Here is an 18,863-nt window from a genome sequence, read left to right as displayed (position 1 = left end):
GAGTTAAGCATAAACAATGTACAAACAAACAAATTGTGCCAGTACAAAATGTAATACTTGTTTATGAGACACTTCCAGAATCTGACAGTGGCCCTCTGTTAACAATATTTAGGCCATAACTATATTGGCCAAATTTTACAAAAAAAAAAAAAAAATCTGAAGCTTCGGGTAACGTTAAATAGCTTTATAACTTCCCTTGTATCTGGTTTCTAATCTCAGATTAAATCAGGCCAGAGTTATCAATTTTAATGATTATAATGTCACATTAAGCAAAAAGATTAATAAGAACCTGTGTATACTGTAGGCTAACATTCTTTTAATCCCGGACTCTCTATGTTTTGGGATTTTACGAACCAGTAAAACATCTCCAAAAATGTTAGAAAGTAAAACAAAAGTTACCATTTAAAAAAAAAATTGCCAAGGAAGGACATTAAACGGTAAGAATAAAACCAGATCCACTATTGCCATTACATCATTATATCATATAACACTAAAAGAGTAGGAAGTATAGAATCTGTCAATAAAGGATAATTCAGTAAAAATAGTATACTTAATGAAATTTTTATCATTTTCTTGAATATCTCACTTCACTTCAATCCAGTGAAAATGTCATCACAGATCGGCCTGTGTCCACTGACTGGTACTCTGGAGCCACTGTTCTGAGGGTATTTATCTAGACTCTTGCCTAGTTTCCCAGAAAATTCTGCCTGTAATCTCATTCATACCTGGGCAGAGGTTCCCTTCCGCTGCTTTTAAAGGGCAACTAGCATATTCATGACAAATCTGGAAGGAGTATTTCTCCATCCAGTTTAGAACTCACAGTTCTACCAGAGCTTGCAATAACACTGGCAAACAGTAAAATAGTTGCTTTTCTCAAATATTACAATGTATATGAAGTCACAGTTATGTTCCTTTGTTTCAAGTAAAAGCTTAGGCAGCAACTCAAAGAATCTGATTCCTGTGAATCAGAAAAAGAACTTACGGCCTGCCAGTCTTGTAAGCTTACAGTTTTCCATATCATATGTGATTTTATAGATTTAGTATGGCAAGATTCTTTTATCTTATAAAAACATTTATTACTTGATATTCAGGACAATAGGAATAAAAATTATCTTGTTCATTTTCTAAAGTCACTACATTGTAAGACTGATCTACCATGATTGAGATAAATTTAGTACTACATAAAGAAATTTTCTTCCCAAACTGGGCAGGATATCTGTAAAATTACCCAATGATCCTGTTTTCTGTTATTACAATGACATTCAGATTGTTTATTCCAAAGCAAATACTTTATTTCAAAAGTCTGGAAACCAGTCATCTGATTTCATTTAAAAAATTGGGAACATCCAACTACAGATTTTAAGTTAACTGTAAATTAACTAACTTAATTATAAATCAACTTTTTATTTATTTTAGTTTTTCATTTATTTCCTTTTTTAATTTATTTCCATTTTTTATTAACAGTACTCTCATCTTTGGTAAAGAGAAAATATAGCTTTATTGGTCTGTTACTAAATATTTCTTTCTTAATTGATCTCTTTCTGCTCTTTTTCAATCATAATCACAAACTCATAGATGCATTTCAGAGGATGACGGTGCAAACACACAAGAGAATGTCCCCGAATTTTCAATGCCCCATATTCATGGTGATCTTGAACTTTAACTTCTCTGAAACCACTTACAAAGAATTGAAGGACCTCAGAATGGTTCATACTGAAAGAAAATCTTGCAAGTTGTTTTTCTCTCCAATGTTAAAGACACAACTCAAACTGATGAGAAGGTAAGAACATAAAATGGAAGTTCTTACGAGGACTCTGAATAGGCAAAAGAAAGAACTATGCAATCAAAAATAAATAATATTTGAATTTAAGGTGCTTTAGCTAGCTGCAACACAAAAATTATGAATACATAATTAAAATTAAAATTGAATCAGTCAATTTAAAATTTTGTATTTGAAATCCAAATCAAAGGCTTTGTAGTAAGATACTTCACCTGGAAAAAGAGTAGCCCAGGTTTAAAATTTTTTAGTAAACAAAGACTTTGTCTTTGTCCATTTGTGCTGCTATAAAAAAGTATCTGAGACTGGGTAATTTATGAAAAACAAAACTTTATTTTTCACAGTTCTGAAGGCTAGGAAATCCAAGATCAAGGTAACAGCAGGTTTGGAGTCTGGTAAGGGCTTGCTCTCTGCTTCCACAATGGCACCTTGTTACTGGGTCCTCTGGAAGGGACAAACTCTGCTCCATACCTTGTGGAAAGTTGGAAGGGCAAAAAGGGCTAATTCCTTCTAACCCTTTTATAAGGCACCAATTCCATCCATGAGGGCAGAGCCCTCAGGGTCTAATTATATCCCAAAGACCCCACCTCTTAATACTACTGCATAGGGGATTTAAGTTTTATTGTGAATTTTGGATAGGGCACAAACGTTCAAATAATTGCAGACCCTCTCTACTGTCCACACTAAATAGGAATCAAGCCAACAAGCATCAATGTGCCTCAAATAGAGGCACCTTCAGAATGGTATTTATGTTTAGAGTTCTCTCTACTCTTTTTCTTCTATCCCAGTTGTTACTCCCAACATTCCTTAATTCTGTGATTGGCTGAAATGCAATTTTAGCAAACTAGCCTACAAAGAATAATTGAATGTTGATTCATGCAGTATTTTTAAGCAAATTATTTTCAATATTTGAAATGCAGATTTAGTTTTGAGAAATTTAATTAATCACACAGTGTATCAGAGAAGACATATATAGTCACCTAAAAGAAGAAATGTTCTTCCAAGTTCTGCAAGATTTGATTGTCTTCAAATAACTGTATTAACAGAAATAAATTTAAAAAAACATGCGTGCATTCAAAAATCAGCCATTGAATGATTTAAAGAAAAAAGTCACGAAGACACATATTAGTAGAGCTAATCGACTCTGCCCCTACTAGAGGGTGCCTCCCAGTTAGGCTACTCGGGGGTCAGGGACCCACTTGAGGAGGCAGTCTGTCTGTTCTCAGATCTCAAACTCCGTGCTGGAAGAACCACTACTCTCTTCAAAGCTCAGTTGCAAATATAGAAATCACCCATCTTCTGCGTCGCTCACGCTGGGAGCTGTAGACTGGAGCTGTTCCTATTCAGCCATCTTGGAACCACAATCTTATCTTTGTTTTTACTGCATTAGCTTTTGGGTTTTTGGTCATGAAATCCTTGCCTAAGGCAATGTCAAAAAAAGTTTTTCCAACGTAATCTTCTAGAATTTTTATAGTTTCAGGTCTTAGGTTTAAGTCCTTAATTCATCTTGAGTTGACTTTTGTATAAGGTGAGGGATGAGGATCCAGTTTCATTCTCCTACATGTGGCTAGCCAGTTATCCCAGTACCATTTTTTGAAAAGGGTGTTCTTTCCCCATTTTATGTTTTTGTTTGCTTTGTTGAAGATCAGTTGGCTGTAAGTATTTGGGTTTATTTCTGGGTTCTCTACTGTGTTCTACTGGTCTATGTGCCTATTTTTATATCAATAGCACACTGTTTTGGTGACTATGGCCTTATAGCATAGTTTGAAATCAGGTAAAGTGATGCCTCCAGGTTTGTTCTTTTTGCTTGGTCTTGCTTTGTCTATGCTAGTCTTTTTTGGTTCCATATGAATTTTAGAACTTTTTTCTTATTCTATGAAGAATGATGGTGGTATTCTGATGGATTCTGATGGGGATAGTATTGAATTTGTAGGTTGCTTTTGGCAGTATGGTCATTTTCACAATATTGATTCTACCCATCCGTGAGCATGAGATGTGTTTCCATTTGTTTGTGTTATCTATGACTTCTTTCAGCAGTGCTTTGTAGTTTTCCTTGTAGATTCCTTTGTTTGATATATTTCTAAGTGTTTTATTTTTTTGCAGCTATTGTAAAACAGGTTGAGTTCTTGATTTGATTCTCTGCTTGGCTGCTGTTGATTTATAGAAGAGCTACTGATTTGTGTACATTAAACTTGTATTTGGAAACTTTGCTGAATTATTTTATCAGCTCTAGGAGCTTTCTAGAGGAGTCCTTATGGTTTTCAAGGTAAATGATCATACTGTCAGCAAGCAGTGACAGTTTCACTTCCTACTGTTTTGGATGCCCTTCATTTCTTTCTCTTGTCTGATTGCTCTGGCTACCAGTTCCAGTATTATGCTGGAGAGGGGTGGTGAGACTGGGCATCCTTGTCTTGTTCCAGTTCTCAGAGGGAATGCTTTCAACTTTTCCCCATTCAGTATAATTCTGGCTATGGGTTTGTCATAGATGGCTTTTATTACATTAAGGTATGTCCCTTGTATGCCTATTTTGCTGAGAGTTTTAATCATAAAGGAATGCTGGATTTTGTTGAATGCTTTTTCTGCATCTATTGAGATGATAATGTGATTTTTGTTTTTAATTCTGTTTATGTGGTGATCACATTTCTATTGTGAAGGTGGATACAACAACCTCAACCCATTTACTATTTGATTCATCATACTCCTCTTCTTATTTTAGGATCACCAAGCATACTTCTGTTAACAAATTAGGTGCCTGTGTATGATCTGGCCAGAGTGAGTGAATGTGTTTATCAGACTATGAGTTGCATTTTTTACTCTAAATTAATAAAATGGCATTACGACTGTCCACATCAGTCACACTGAAAAATGGATTCACTCTTGGTATACAATTGAAATCAAACTATCAAACTTCTGAGAGCGGGAAGATGAGGACCCAGCTAGACTATGTTCAATTCACCAAGGACTTACTTATTGTTGAGACAACTTGGGGAAAAAGACACTATTAATCATAAGCATTATTTTTCTCATTCTGAAACTTTTAGTGATATAAGATTTTAATACAACTTTTACAAAGATAGAAAAATTTTTCCTAAAAAGTAAAGCTCAACTCTCTCCTTCTGCCAAGGCACTTGGAAAGACATGTTTTGTTTCACTTTTCTTGGATCAGCATTATATTTTAATGCCTATCACATGGTGCCTAGAACAGAGTTGGTCTTTAATAAAGCTCAGAGGAAGAGCAGGAGGAAAAAAAAATTCTAGAGAGGAGAGATGTAAGAAGGTTCTAACGCAGGCAAAAACTCAGCCCAGTCAAGGAACTTAGTATAGGCCATCAGGGAATTAAAAGACAAGCAGGATGGATGAGGTGTAGTCATTGATGAGAGTGGTCAAGATGTAGTAGGAGGATCTGGATAGGTGTCACAGCATAAAAGGCCATATGGGCCATGGCAAGGGGCTTAGATTTTACTGTCTGCGTGATAGGAAACCACTGAAAGAATTTAAGCAGGAGACGAACATGATTTAATCACTGTGGCTGCTATGTGAGGAATGAATTTATGAGGAGACAATAAACAGGAAGACCAATAGGAATTTATCCCAGTGGTGATAAACTCCACAGGAGAAAAAAAAAAAAAAAAGATAACTGATTAGCATAGAGTAATAGTGGTGATGATGGAGAGATACAGATGGGTTCCAAAGCTCTTTTGAAGATAGAATTAACAGGAGTTGGTTATTCAATTAGGTGTAAGGATGAGGAAGTCAGCAATGGCAGGAATAACCCCCCTAGGTATCAGACTTGAACCATGCAAGGGTTGAAGGGACATCCTGCAGGTCTTTGCTTAGATAGACCCAAACACATTGTACTTGATTGAGCAAACCAGTAAAAAGCTGGTTTCTCTTAATAGAAATATTCCTAGTTTGAGTTCCTGTCACCTTCAGAAATAGGCCACAAATAGTCCATAAACTTGAAGAGCAGATTGGGGTAGTATTGGCATTGTCTAGTTCTTTAAGGACTCTTTCCCATTCTTACCATGCTTAAATAATATTAATTTGAGGTTTCTATACAGTTAAATAAGCAGTTGCTCTTTCTCCCCCTTGGTTTAGAACCAATTAAAAAATAAACCCCAGCACCACGACCACCACCTCCCAAAAAAGACAGCTATCCAGGAATAGGTAAGGTTGATTTGAAAACAAGGCCTCAGATCTGTGGTCAAAGGCTACCTAGCATACCCTACCCACTACCTTGCCTGCCTCCCCCATTCTAGCCTTAGCAACATCCAGTGGAGGAAAAGTATAGGTTTTAAAATGAGACCAGCCTACCCAGGATTCTTGCACTAGCCCAAGGGGAACAAGGAAGCAGAGAATTCCTGCTGCTGATCATCTTATAATTTTGTTCCATTCAGTTGGGAAAAAAGTACCAATGAAGGTCAGATCCTTGTGACATCACAGAAGGGAGCTTGCTCCTGCTCCAGGGATAGCTGTGAATATGCTGCACTCTGCTTACTGGGAGCAGCAATGAATGAGAACCAAGATTCACAATAACTCTAACCCTAACCCTAACTTAAGATGGATTAAAGACTTAAATGTAAAACAATAAAACCCTGGAAGATAACTTATGAAATATCATCTGGACATAGGGCCTGGCAAAGATTTCATGATGAAGATCCCAAAAGCAATTACAATAGCAATCATAATTGACAAATGGGACCTAATTCAACTACAGAACTTCTGCACAGCAAAATAAACTATCAACAAAGTAAACAGACAGCCTACAGAATGGGAGAAAATATTTGCAAACAATGCATCTGACAAAGGTCTAATATCCAGAGTCTATAAGGAACTTAAGCAATTACACAAGCAAAAAAGATACAGTCCCATTAAAAAGTGGCCAAAGGACATGTACAGACACTTTTCAAAAGAAGACATACATGTGGCCAACAAGCATATGGAAAAATGCTCAACATCACTAATCATTAAAGAAATGCAAACCAAAACCACAAAGAGATACCATCTCACACCAGTCAGAATGCCCATTGCTAACAAGTCAAAAAATAACAGATGCTGGAGAGGTTGTGGAGAAAAGAGAATGCTTATACACTGCTGGTGGGAATGTAAATAGGTTCAGACATTGTGGAAAGCAGTTTGGCGATTTCTCAAAGAACTCACAGCAAAATTTCCATTCAACCCAGCAATCCCATTACTTGGTATATACCCAAAGGAATACAAATCATTCTATCATAAAGACACAGGCACACAAGACATAGCTTCATCACAGCACTATTTACAATAGCAAAGACGTAGAATCAACCTAAATGCCCATCAACAGTAGACTGGATAAAGAAAATGTGGTACATATACACCACGGAATACTATGCAGCCATAAACAAGAATGAGAGCTGTCCTTTGCAGCAATGTGGATAAAGCTGGAGGCCATTATCCTAAGTGAACTGACACAGGAACAGAAAACCAAATACCACATGTTCTCACTCATAAGTGGGAGCAAACATTGAGTATATATGGACACAATGAAGGGAACAACAGACACCAGAGCTGACTTGAGGGTGTGGGGAAGAAGGAGGGTGATTATCAAAAAACTACCTATCAGGTACTGTGTTTATTACCTGATGGTAAAATAATCTGCACATCAAACCCCCATGGCAGGTACTTTACTTATATAACAAACTTGCACCTGCACATGTACCCCTGAACCAAAAATAAAAGTTAAAATTAAACTTTAAAATGACCAGAAATCTCTTCTGATCCCATCACTCATGTGTTGTGTGATTGTGGGGAATGGCTGAATCCCTGCTAGGGATCACTAATGAACATTAAAAGGAAACGTGATGGAAACTGTAAAAGGTATGAGTTGTATTCTTCCTAAAGAGTTTACCAGTGCTGCTTCACACTTTGTGTACCTTGGGAAAGTCTGAGGCACTTGAGCATCTTGCTGCCCCTCCCTAGGTCATTCAAACTTCCAGGCACTATTTCTTCAGTTAGATATCTTCAGTCTTTTTCTCAGAAGTGACATCCTTTCTCCAGATGCTATCTGAGTTGGAAGGTCAATATGTAAAACCTACTCACACCGAGATACCTATTGGGAAGCCTGGAGTTCCAAGGACCCTCAGAGAGTATCTTAAGACTCCAAGCAACACAGTCTCTTCCTTTCCAACATTGTAAGACGCTGTGGCTGCTAGACAATCACTTCTGGGGAACAAAGTGACTGTGTGCCCAAAGACCTAGATGGTGGTTTTTCCCTTTGACAGGGTATTAAAAGGAACACACCCATTGTTCATCCATGTCAGGTGAAAAAGTCAAAATGCAAACAGGTGGGGGGAGGGTGACCCCCCAAGAGACAAAAAGATGAGGACTATCAAGGATATATTTGATTGATAGTAAAAGCTCTAACAGAGCTAAATTTGCTTCATTTCATTCCTTAGCTGTATGGATGGTTTCTGTACAACTTTGTGCTATTTTTTCACATTTACTTGCTTTTTTGACTTCTATGATTAGTAAAATCCACTTTAATCTAAAGTCTTTTGCTATTTCACAGGAATAGTTAGGGAAGAAACCCACATAAACACAAAGAGATATGTAAACAGCATGCAGAGTATGGAGCTTTCTGAGGACTGAGGCTTCTGGCTTCCAGAGTTCTCATTTTTTTCCAATCTTCGTTTAGTCCTGCATTGAATTAGGCTGTAATATCCCATTATATGATAAAGCATCATTTAACAGGAAGTCATACTCTTTTATGTTATATTTGCATTTCATTTCCATGCTACTTTTTAGAAAATAAGTGATAAGTAGAAGCAGAACAGGTATTTGTAATTACTCATGAGTCATTTGCTCTCACGTAATTTAATAGCCATAGATCTTTAATATTTATAGCACATGTTGAAAGGATTTAACATATGTAGTGATCTTTACCAAGTAACTCTATACTCTTCTTGAATACAAAGATGTAAATTTTGTCACCATTTATGCAACCTGCTAAACATGTTGCTATTAATTCATGTGAATGAGTTTTTCCTCTAAGATTTTAATTAAAACACAAATGCTTTGCACACTTCAATCTGCAATATCCTCCACATGCATTTTTTTCATACTGACTGATCAGTTGGATAACAGGGTATTTCTTTGTAACACGTTTTCTCATACCTGAAAATTTCCACAAAACAGTAATTTTTGTGTGAAAGCCCATTCAAAAGTTAAATAAGCATCACACTACAAAGTTCTCAGTGGCAACTGTGTTCTCTTTGCATTTCTGTGTACAACAAAATGTGCTCTAATAAGAAGAGTAGAACTAGCCAAGCTGCAAGGAAAGAAGAAAGGGAGGCGAGGGGAGAATTGAGGACTACTGGCCTAGTCAGTCCAATAATGCAATTGCCCTGGTGATGGGATCCTGCAGACCCCTGTGCTTGCATAGGACAAGTTCAGGGGACATGCGGGATGAGACTGTGATGGTTGTCACATTCTTGATGGCAGTATTCATTATTTTCTCCAAGGTACACTCTGATCAGAATGCATACCCATCTGTAAGTGTCCTTTTGGATTATGCTTTGGAACGACTATTTTAGGAGAAATCTCCACCTCACCAAAACCTGGTGAGGTTAGTGATGATCTCAAAGCATTTAAAACAAATTGAAAGGATTATTCAGAAAGACCTGGATGGCTCCTATTCATCCAAAGAACACCATATAGTGAGAGAGTCCTTATGGCCCTCCAACAACTGAAAATGTGGGGAAACCAACTACCATTGATATAATTGCCTATAACAGGTGCACCTTTGAGATTGCAAGGCATAATTGGATAATATAATGTCAACAGAGGACTTCCTGTTGCCATATCAAGCAGAAATCTTCATTAAAAATATAAATGTGTAAGAAATATTGGCCAGGAAGGTTCTTGGAAACTCTGTCAGGGTGGAGAAAAATGTGCTGTGGCCAGAGGACTGAATGCCATAAACATCACATTGGCCCTAGATAGGGGCAGCATGGTTCTGCTTCCTATTAATGGCCTAAAGGGGGGCATTTTCATCAAGATTGGTGCCGATGTCCCATTTTCTTCTTGATTACAAGATGTTGAAAATCCACAGAATTAATTGAGATGCAGTTAAGAAATGGAGCCTGTAATAACATGTGCTAAAAAATTTTATACTCCATTTTACATTGACTGGTGCAAAAATTCATTTGGTTGACAAACAAAGCAAGTGGCCACCTATCCAGAAGTGATTCGTGGAGGGGGAATTTTAGTGATGAAGGAGAGTACAAACTCTTTTCAAAATGACTGTCTGAAAAGCAGACAAGTACATGGATTTCTTAATTATACTGGCTGTGTCCTCAGCAGTAGCTACTGGTCCTCTTTCTGGTACTTCCTTACATCATGCACTGTCGACAGGAAGGAGTAGAAAAGAGAAACATGCAAACATCAGACATCCAACTGGTCCATCACAGTGTTATTCAGAAATTTGCCAAGGAGCTTCAAGACACATCCAAGAGTAGAAAGACAGCATGGCCCCCATCAACACTTCCTGTGTCTCACTCGTAACTGGTGAAATCATACCTTCCCTGTACACAGACAACCATGATAGCACTAACACGCAAATGCAGCAGAATTTGTAACATCCAATTCAGGTTCCTCAACAACAAAGTACAAGTAAATGTCATCCCTGAAGAAGAGAACTGACCAAAGCATGAATTTATAATCAGACAATATAGCAGTTATATCATACTTCTTTTCACTTCCAATAATGCATGAGCTTTTCTGGTATATGGTGTGTATGTTCATGGTATTAACTGTAGCAGATATTATAATACAATATAACTTACATTTTACTAATGTATTTTTTACTTAAAGAATTATTGACAATTTGGAAAACACTGATGACTTTATATTTGTTACAATTAAAAGTGATCTTTAAAATAAATATTATTAATGAAAAACAGGATGTAGAAATCTATTGAGCTAAACAGGTAATTCTAGCTGAGACAACTAGAATTTGAGAGAAAACCATGTCACAAGTGGGAAAGTCAATAATAATCAAGAACCAGCATCATCAGAAAATGTATTATCACAATCAAAGCCATGTATAAGTCTGGATTTCTACAAGAGTTGTTATTCAGTGCAGAATACTTTGCCCATTAATTATAATGATAAAAAGTAACTCCTATTCAATCTTAAATCTAAATTATGCCAGAGCTTTCTAGAATAATACAACTACTTCAGAATGTTATCGTGTATTTTAAAATTCTACGTTCTAATAATTTTTTAAAATCTATTAAAGGTACTTCTTTAAGTGGCTAAACTTTCTTTCCAGAACAATAGCACAAATAGAGTAATACAATATTATAATATCACTATATTCTTCAGAATCTTAAAAACAGCAATGACAAAGCACATCCTTTGTTCTTTTGAAACATTCTTCACAGGCAACTTTTCAGCTGTGTCATTTTTGCTATTATGTTATTATTATGCTATATACTCTTTCACCAATCAGTTTTCTAATACCAGTAAGAGTTCATCAATAATTGTGGGCCATTCCAAAGCAAAAGTAAAGATTTTTCTAGATCCATTTTTCAAAACAGAAGTGTGCATTTTCTTAAAGGGATGAAAGAGAAATGTTTGATTAACTGACACTCCGAAATCATTCCTGAGCAATCTGTTAGAATTTCTTTCCCTTTACAATGTTTTCTATTCTATGCTATCAAGAACTATGAATCATAATTTCTGGCAGCTAAAACCAAAAAGGGTGAGAGGCTCTATTAGCATCCTAAAATATGCATGTCCTAATGCTCTCTTAAAATATGTCTGCTCAGAGAAGTTTCAGATTTTCTCAGCCAAGCAAAATGACATTAACTAAGACCCTGGCATGAAGATTTGCTTATTTTAGTTTGCTTAACATTGTAACCACAGCACAAAAATACTGCTACTCAATGGCAGATAAGTTATTCTCTCGCATTTTCGCTTATTGTTTATTAACATCACATGATAAACTATCAAATCACTTATGATCACTAATTACTTCAATAATTCAGTTATAAAGACAATAAACTAAAAGAGTATTAGAACTAGTTCTTCTCAAGATAAAGCATTCTTTCTGTTTTAAAGGAGTCTGGTTAAAATTATTCAGCTCAAACTAGGAATAATTGAAGACAATTGACAATTTAAATCAAGACAGCATCATCTGTCTACATCAGTTGCTGATAAACTTCTGAAAAAAAGTCAAAAGTGATACTAACTTTTTTTTTATATTCAGCATTCCTCAAGGAAATTTAACTTTATTTGCCTTTTTCCTCTGAAAGTTTACTACAGGATTCCAGGAAGAATTTCCTAAAGGGGAACAATATCCAGTAGCGTATTTAGCTGACTCGCCATAAAGGATGAGTAGAATGCAGAGAAGGTCAGAGCTAAGTCAAAAAAGGATGTCATGTTATTCTGACGGTACACCTTTGAGGCAAAGGCCTAATACCTTTACAGAAAATAAAATGCAACAAACTTAATATTTTTCTTTGCTAGAGACAGGAGGACAAGGGTCATGTAACTGCATATCTTGTTGCGTTGTTTCACTCATTTTCTCTTTTTTAATAGAAAACAACAAATTAGTCAGGGAAACACTGCCAACTGCTTTATTTCATATGTTAACTAGTATATTTATATGCTTCCAAAAATATAGTAGACTTTAAGCAAGATAAAATGGAAATGTTTAATGGATTCACAAGGAAAACCTGAAGAAATTTTTTAGTAGCAAAAGTACCCAAAAAATCTAACAAAAAGCACAATGAATTCTGGAAACAACTCTAACTTTTTTTTTTAATGGCGGAATAGTACTCCATTGTGTCTCATGTACTGGGATTTGATAAATTATTTTTTTCAATTTGGTCAAATCCCCTTTTTATTTTTATTGTTTCACTTAAAATTGTGTTAAATTTCACTTTTATTTGAAGAGTTGCCTACCCATGCTATGATTTCAGCAACTTGATGAAAAAATCAATCTATCATTTGATTTTTAAGGCTATTACTTTGTGTGCTTATTTTTTGCTCTATTTCATTTTTTAAATTAATATAAATTAAAATTGACTTTTTAGAGATGTATATTGCTATGAATATTAAGACATGAACAGATTATAGTGTAAACACCATCACAATCAGGATACAGAACAGTTCCATCTCTTAAAAAAAACTCCCATGCTACCTAACTTTGTAGTCCCCTCCCGTGACTCCTAATCCCTGACAACTGCAGTTCTGTTCTTATTATTCTTTTGCTTTTTGAGAACGTCACATAGTTCTGTTCTTCGTTATTATTCTTTTGCTTTTTGAGAATGTCATGTAAAGGGAATCAAACAATATGTAAACTGTTGAGACTGAAATTTTAACATGGCATAATACTTTTGAGAATTATCCAAATTGTTCTGTTATCAATAATTTATTTCTTTGTGTTACTGAATAATATTTCATTGTATAGTTATACCATGATTTGTTTTTCCATTCACTTACGGAAAAACACTGGGTTATTTCCAGTTTGGGGCCAATGTAATTAAAGATGCTATAAACATTCATGTACAGGTTTTGTGAAAACACAGGTTTTCACTTTACTAAAAATAAATAAATAAATAAATACCATGAGAGGAATTGCTGGGTCATGTAATAAGGACATGTTTAGCTTTACAATAAACTGCCAAACTGTTTTCAAAATGGCTGTCATATTTGGTATTGCCATCAGTGATGTATGAGCGTTCCAGTTGCTCCACTTTCTTGTCAGCACTTGATATTGTCAATATAGCCATTCTAATAAATGTATATTAGTATCTTTCACTATTAAGTATATTAGCTTGTAGATGTCCTTTATCAGGCTGAAGAACTTTCCTTCAATTCCTAATTTGCTGAGAGTTTTCATTATGTATGAATATTAAATATTTTTAAATACTTTTTGTTTTTGTATGAATAGATTTGATTATATAATTTTTATTCTTTAGACTATCAGTTATATTTTATCGATTGATTGTCAAATACTAAGCCAACCTTTCACTCATTAGATGAATACTACTTGGTCACATTATACTATTCTTTTATACATTGCTAGATTTGATTTGCTAGTATTTTGATGATTCTGCATTTATGTTCATGAGTGATATTGATCTGAAGTTTTGGGGTATTTTCTTCTTGTCACAGTAATGCTCATCTCATAAAATGATGTAGGAAATGTTCTCTCCTTTTCAACAGATGGTGTAGACTTCGGTTTATTTGTTCTTTACATATATGGTAAATTTTAGCACTAAGGTCACCTAGTCCCAGAAATTTCTTTTTCACAAGATTTCAATAATAGGTTAGGAAGTTTATCATTACTAAACTATTAAGGTTATTTATTTCACTCTAAAAGAGTTTTTAGAGGTTTTTGGTTTTGGAATAATCGTTCATTTCACCTAACCTACCGAATTATGTATTATACATAGATTTATTCATAATATCCATCTTATCCTTTTTATATCTATAATGGGGTGATACCCATTTTTTATCCTTGATATTGATCACCATATCTGCCCTCTTTTTCTGCCATAGGTATATCAATTTTACTTATCTTTTTGATAATTTTGCCTTTTGGTTTTATTGATTTTTTTCTCTGTTTTCTGTTTTCAGTTTCATTGATTTGTGCTCTTATATTTATTGCTTTTTATTTCTATTTGGTTCAGTCTACTTTGCACTTTTTCTATTTTCTTAAGATGGAAACTCACTTTGTTGATTTGAAACCTTTGTTTTCCAATATAGGCATTTAATGCTATAAATCTTCCTCCGAGCATTACATTAAGTGCATCCCACACATTTCAACATTATATATTTATTTTCCTTGAGTTCAAAATATTTACAAATTTCTCTTGAGACTTTCTCTTCAACATAAAGATTTTATGGGCATGTATTGTTTAATTTCCAAGTGTTGAGATTTTGTTATTTTTATGTTATTAATTTTCTAATTTAATCCCATTGTTTTCAGAGAATATACTTCGTGTGATTTCAATTAGTTCAAATTTGTTAAAGTTTGTCTTATGACTTGGGATATGCCTATCTTTGTGAATTTTATATGTTATACTTGAAGAGAAAGTGTGCTCTTCTGTTGTTTGGGGGAGTGCTCTGTTTATGTCAATTAGATTCAGTTAATTCATGATAAAAATCCTTGCTGATTCTATTAGTGTTGCTGATTCTATCACTACTTCTGATTCTAAGAAAGGAGTGTTGAAGTCTCCACTACAAGTGTGGATCTGTCTATCTCTTTCAGTTCTGTCAAATTTATTTTATCTTTTGAAGTGCTGTTGTTTGCCGATACATTTTAAGATGGTTGTGTCTTCTAAGTTGATTTACCCCTCTATAATCATGTACTGTGCCTCTTTATTCCAGATAATTTTCTTTGCCCTGAAGTCTACTTTTTGTGACATTAACGTAGTAACTCCCGGTTTCTTTCTTTTGATTAGTGTTTGCATAGTGTATCTGTTTTTACCCTCTTATTTTTCTCATACCAACATTATTATATTTGACATGAATTTTTCATATGCAACATATATTTGTGTCATTTTTAATTAATTCTGAAAATCTGTCTTTCAATTGATATGAGAGCTTTTACATTTGTTATTGATATATTTAGGTTTAGGTTCTACCATTACATTATTTGCCTTCTGTTTTCTTCCCTTTGTTTTTTTAATTCTCAGTTGTCCTTTTTCTGTTTTCTTAATTATTATTTGATTTTTTAGTATTTCACTGCAATTGATTTTTTGAACTATTACTCTTTGTATGTTTTGCTTGTTTGGTGTTTAGTGGTTGCTCTAGGCATTATAATACATATTTAACTTTTAACTGCTTAGACTCAATATTTTACCACTTGGCCTCCATGATTTTGGGTGAGAAAACTGCAGTTATTTGAATATCCTATTAAAAACTTATTTTTTTCTGGTTGTTTTTAAGGTTATTTTCTTTGTTGTTAGTGTTTGCAATTTGATTATGACATTTCTGAGTTGGGATTTAAGTGTTTATCCTTTTAGGGCCTACCAAACTTCTTGAATTTGTAGGTTTATATCTTTCATCATATTTGAGAAATTTTCAGCTATTATTTCCTCAATTTTTTTTTTCTGTACTACACTCTTGTTGTGACCTTCTGGGACTCCCATGGCATGAAAATTAGACCTGTTGGTATAGCCCAAGAAGTTTCTAAAGCTGTTTTTCTCTTTTTTCTCTGTTCTTTAGATTAACTTCCATTGATTTATCCTCAGATTCATTGACCCTTTTCTCTTTCATCTCCAATATACTATTGCGTCCATCCAGTAGTAAAGGTTGTGTTTGTTTGCTTAGAGTTTTTCTTTTTGTTTGCTTATTTTTGGAGAGTGTAGAAGTTATATTTTTAGTTATAGAATTTCCACTTAATACTTCTTTATATCTTTTAATTATTTGCTTAGATTTTCTTTACATTTGTTTCAAGACTGTGCATACCTTCAAACATTTTTACAATAGCTGCTTTAAGTCTTTGTCAGATAATTCCAGCATTTCAATATCGGAGTTTATTTTTTTTCTTTACCCATGTGAGTTGAGGTTTTCCTTGGTTCTTGTTTGTCAATTAACTATGTATTGTCTTCTGGATGCTCTGAATACTTTCTTATGAGACAATGAATCCTGTTTAAACCCTATAGAAAATGTCGATATTTTGCTTTAGCAATCAGCCCAGTTGGATTCAGTCCCCGCATCCTGACCAGCCTTCTGTGGTTGTGGTTTCAATGTACATTTCAGTATTCAATGCCTTTACAGTGCTATTCACATCTGCTTTGTGTGTTTGTCACCTAGTGGGTAGTCCAGGAAGTGGGCAGAAGCCCATCTCAAAGTTTCATTCTCAAAATACATGGTATACGTTTAGGATTAGATCAAAGCACTTGCAGCTCAAGGGTGAATCCAGGAGTTTATCAACAATTATATGGAATTGGTTTCTCAAGTTCCTATGCCTCCATTATCTCCCTTTCTGGTTTCCTTTTCAGTTCCCCAGAAAGTATGGTCTTTAGCTATGCTATCCTGACACACACTTCCCATGAATGCATATGCATCCAGGACCAAGCAAAAGGAGTACATAGAAAGAAAAAAAAAGCCATTAGATGTCCTTATTTCTCAAAGTTTAAAGCACATTGTAGGTTCCTGCTGCCACAACTGTTGCTACCAGAAGTTCTGTATACGACTGCTCATTATCGGGGGAAACCAGCCCCCGATATTCAACGTGGGTCCTTTTCTATTTTCCCTAAGTGTCAGCCAGTCTGAGAAATAAAGGGAAAGAGTACAAAAGAGAAATTTTAAAGCTGGGTGTCCAGGGGAGACGTCACATATCAGCAGGTTCCGTGATGCCCCCCAAGCCGCAAAACCAGCAAGTTTTTAATTAGGGATTTTCAAAAAGGGAGAGTATGAATAGCATGTGGGTCACAGAGATCACATGCTTCACATGGTAATAAAATATCACAAGGTAAATGGAGGCAGGGGAGATCACAGGACCAGGAAGAAATTAAAATTGCTAATGAAGTTTCAGGCACACATTGTCATTGATAACGTCTTATCAGGAGACAGGGTTTGAGAGCAGACAACCAGTCTGACCAAAATTTATTAGACGGGAATTTCCTCATCCTAATAAGCCTGGGAGCCCTACGGGAGACCAGGGCTTGTTTCATCCCTTATCTACAACTGTAAAAGACAGACGTTCCCTAAGCGGCCATTTTAGAGACCTACCCTTGGGAATGCATTCTCCTTCTCAGTGATGTTCCTTGGTGAGAAAAAGAATTCAGCCATATTTCTATTTGCTTTTGAAAGAAGAGAAATATGGCTCTGTTCTGCCCAACCCACAGGCAGCCAGACTTTAAGCTTATCTCCCTTGTTCCCTGAACATCACTGTTATCCTGTTCTTTTTTCAAAGTATCCAGATTTCATATTGTTTAAACAATTTGTGCAGTTAATGCAATTATCACAGGGTCCTGAGGCGACATTCATCCTCAGCTTATGAAGATGATGGGATTAAGAGATTAAAGTAAAGACAGGCATAGGAAATAACAAGAGTATTGATTGGGGCAGGGATAAGTGTCCATGAAATCTTCACAATTTATGTTCAGAGATTGCAGTAAAGACAGGCATAAGAAATTATAAAAGTATTAATTTGGGGAACTAATAAATGTCCATGAAATCTTCACAATTTATGTTCTTCTGCCATGACTTCAGCCAATCCCTCTGTTTGGGGTCCCTGACTTCCTCCAACAGCTCATGGAACAAGAACTAAAAGGCTTTTCTCCAAGTTGTCTCTCTGTGTTGATGCTTACTTCCATATTTTGCACTACTTGAACCCAGGCTGGGGTAGACACCAGAAAATGGTAAATGCACTGTCCATTCAGTGATACTTCAAATTCTACTCAGAGTCCTCAAATAACTCTTCCATCATTCTGATTAGGTTTTATAGCTGCATTCAGTGAGAATGACAGATTGGAGTGTACTTACCCCATTTTACCCAGAACTGGAATCTTTGAGTGGGTTGTTTTTTTTTAATTAAGCTTATAAATAGCACTGTTACTTTATAATTAGTCTACATAAAAAGCTTGTCTGGATAAGTGTTAAAAACAGATGAATAAAGAAAAGAAGAAAAGAGACAGGAAGAAAGGGATGGAGTGAAGGAGAGAAAGAAGGAAAGACAGAAAGGAAAGAAGAAAAAAAAGGTAGAGGAGAAAAGAAAGGAAGAAGGAGAGGAGAGAGGTGAAAGAGAAATAAAGAAAGAGTAATAAAAAATAAGAAGCGGCTGGGTGCTTTGTCTCAGGCCTGTAGTCCCAGCATTTTGGGAGGCTGAAGCAGATGGATCACTTGAACCCAGGAGTTTGAGACCAGCCTGGGCAACATGGCAAAAACCCATCTCTACAAAAAATACAAAAATTAGCTGGGCATGGTGGCTTCTGCCTATAGTCCCAGCCACTCAGGAGGCTGAGGTGGGAGGATCACTTGAACCCAGGAGGTGGAGGCTGCAGTGAGCTGTGTTCACACCACTGCATATCAGGTGGGTGGCAAAGTGACACTCCGCCTCTAAAAATGAAAAGAAAAGAAGGAAGAC

General features: G+C 35.5%; 1 long non-coding RNA gene and 1 pseudogene across 1 annotated transcript in view; one reads left to right on the top strand and one right to left on the bottom strand.

Annotated features, from left to right (window-relative positions):
* Nucleotides 1–18,863, bottom strand: part of LOC129031912 (uncharacterized) — a 138,523-nt gene that overhangs the window by 45,269 nt on the left and 74,391 nt on the right. The gene's annotated exons all lie outside the window — the stretch shown is intronic.
* LOC129031550 (epsilon-sarcoglycan-like) lies at nt 9,211–10,440 on the top strand (annotated as a pseudogene).

Source organism: Pongo pygmaeus, chromosome 11 (genome assembly GCF_028885625.2).
Source record: "Pongo pygmaeus isolate AG05252 chromosome 11, NHGRI_mPonPyg2-v2.0_pri, whole genome shotgun sequence".
Taxonomy (NCBI): domain Eukaryota; kingdom Metazoa; phylum Chordata; class Mammalia; order Primates; family Hominidae; genus Pongo; species Pongo pygmaeus.
This window is presented reverse-complemented; position numbering and strand designations above follow the sequence as displayed.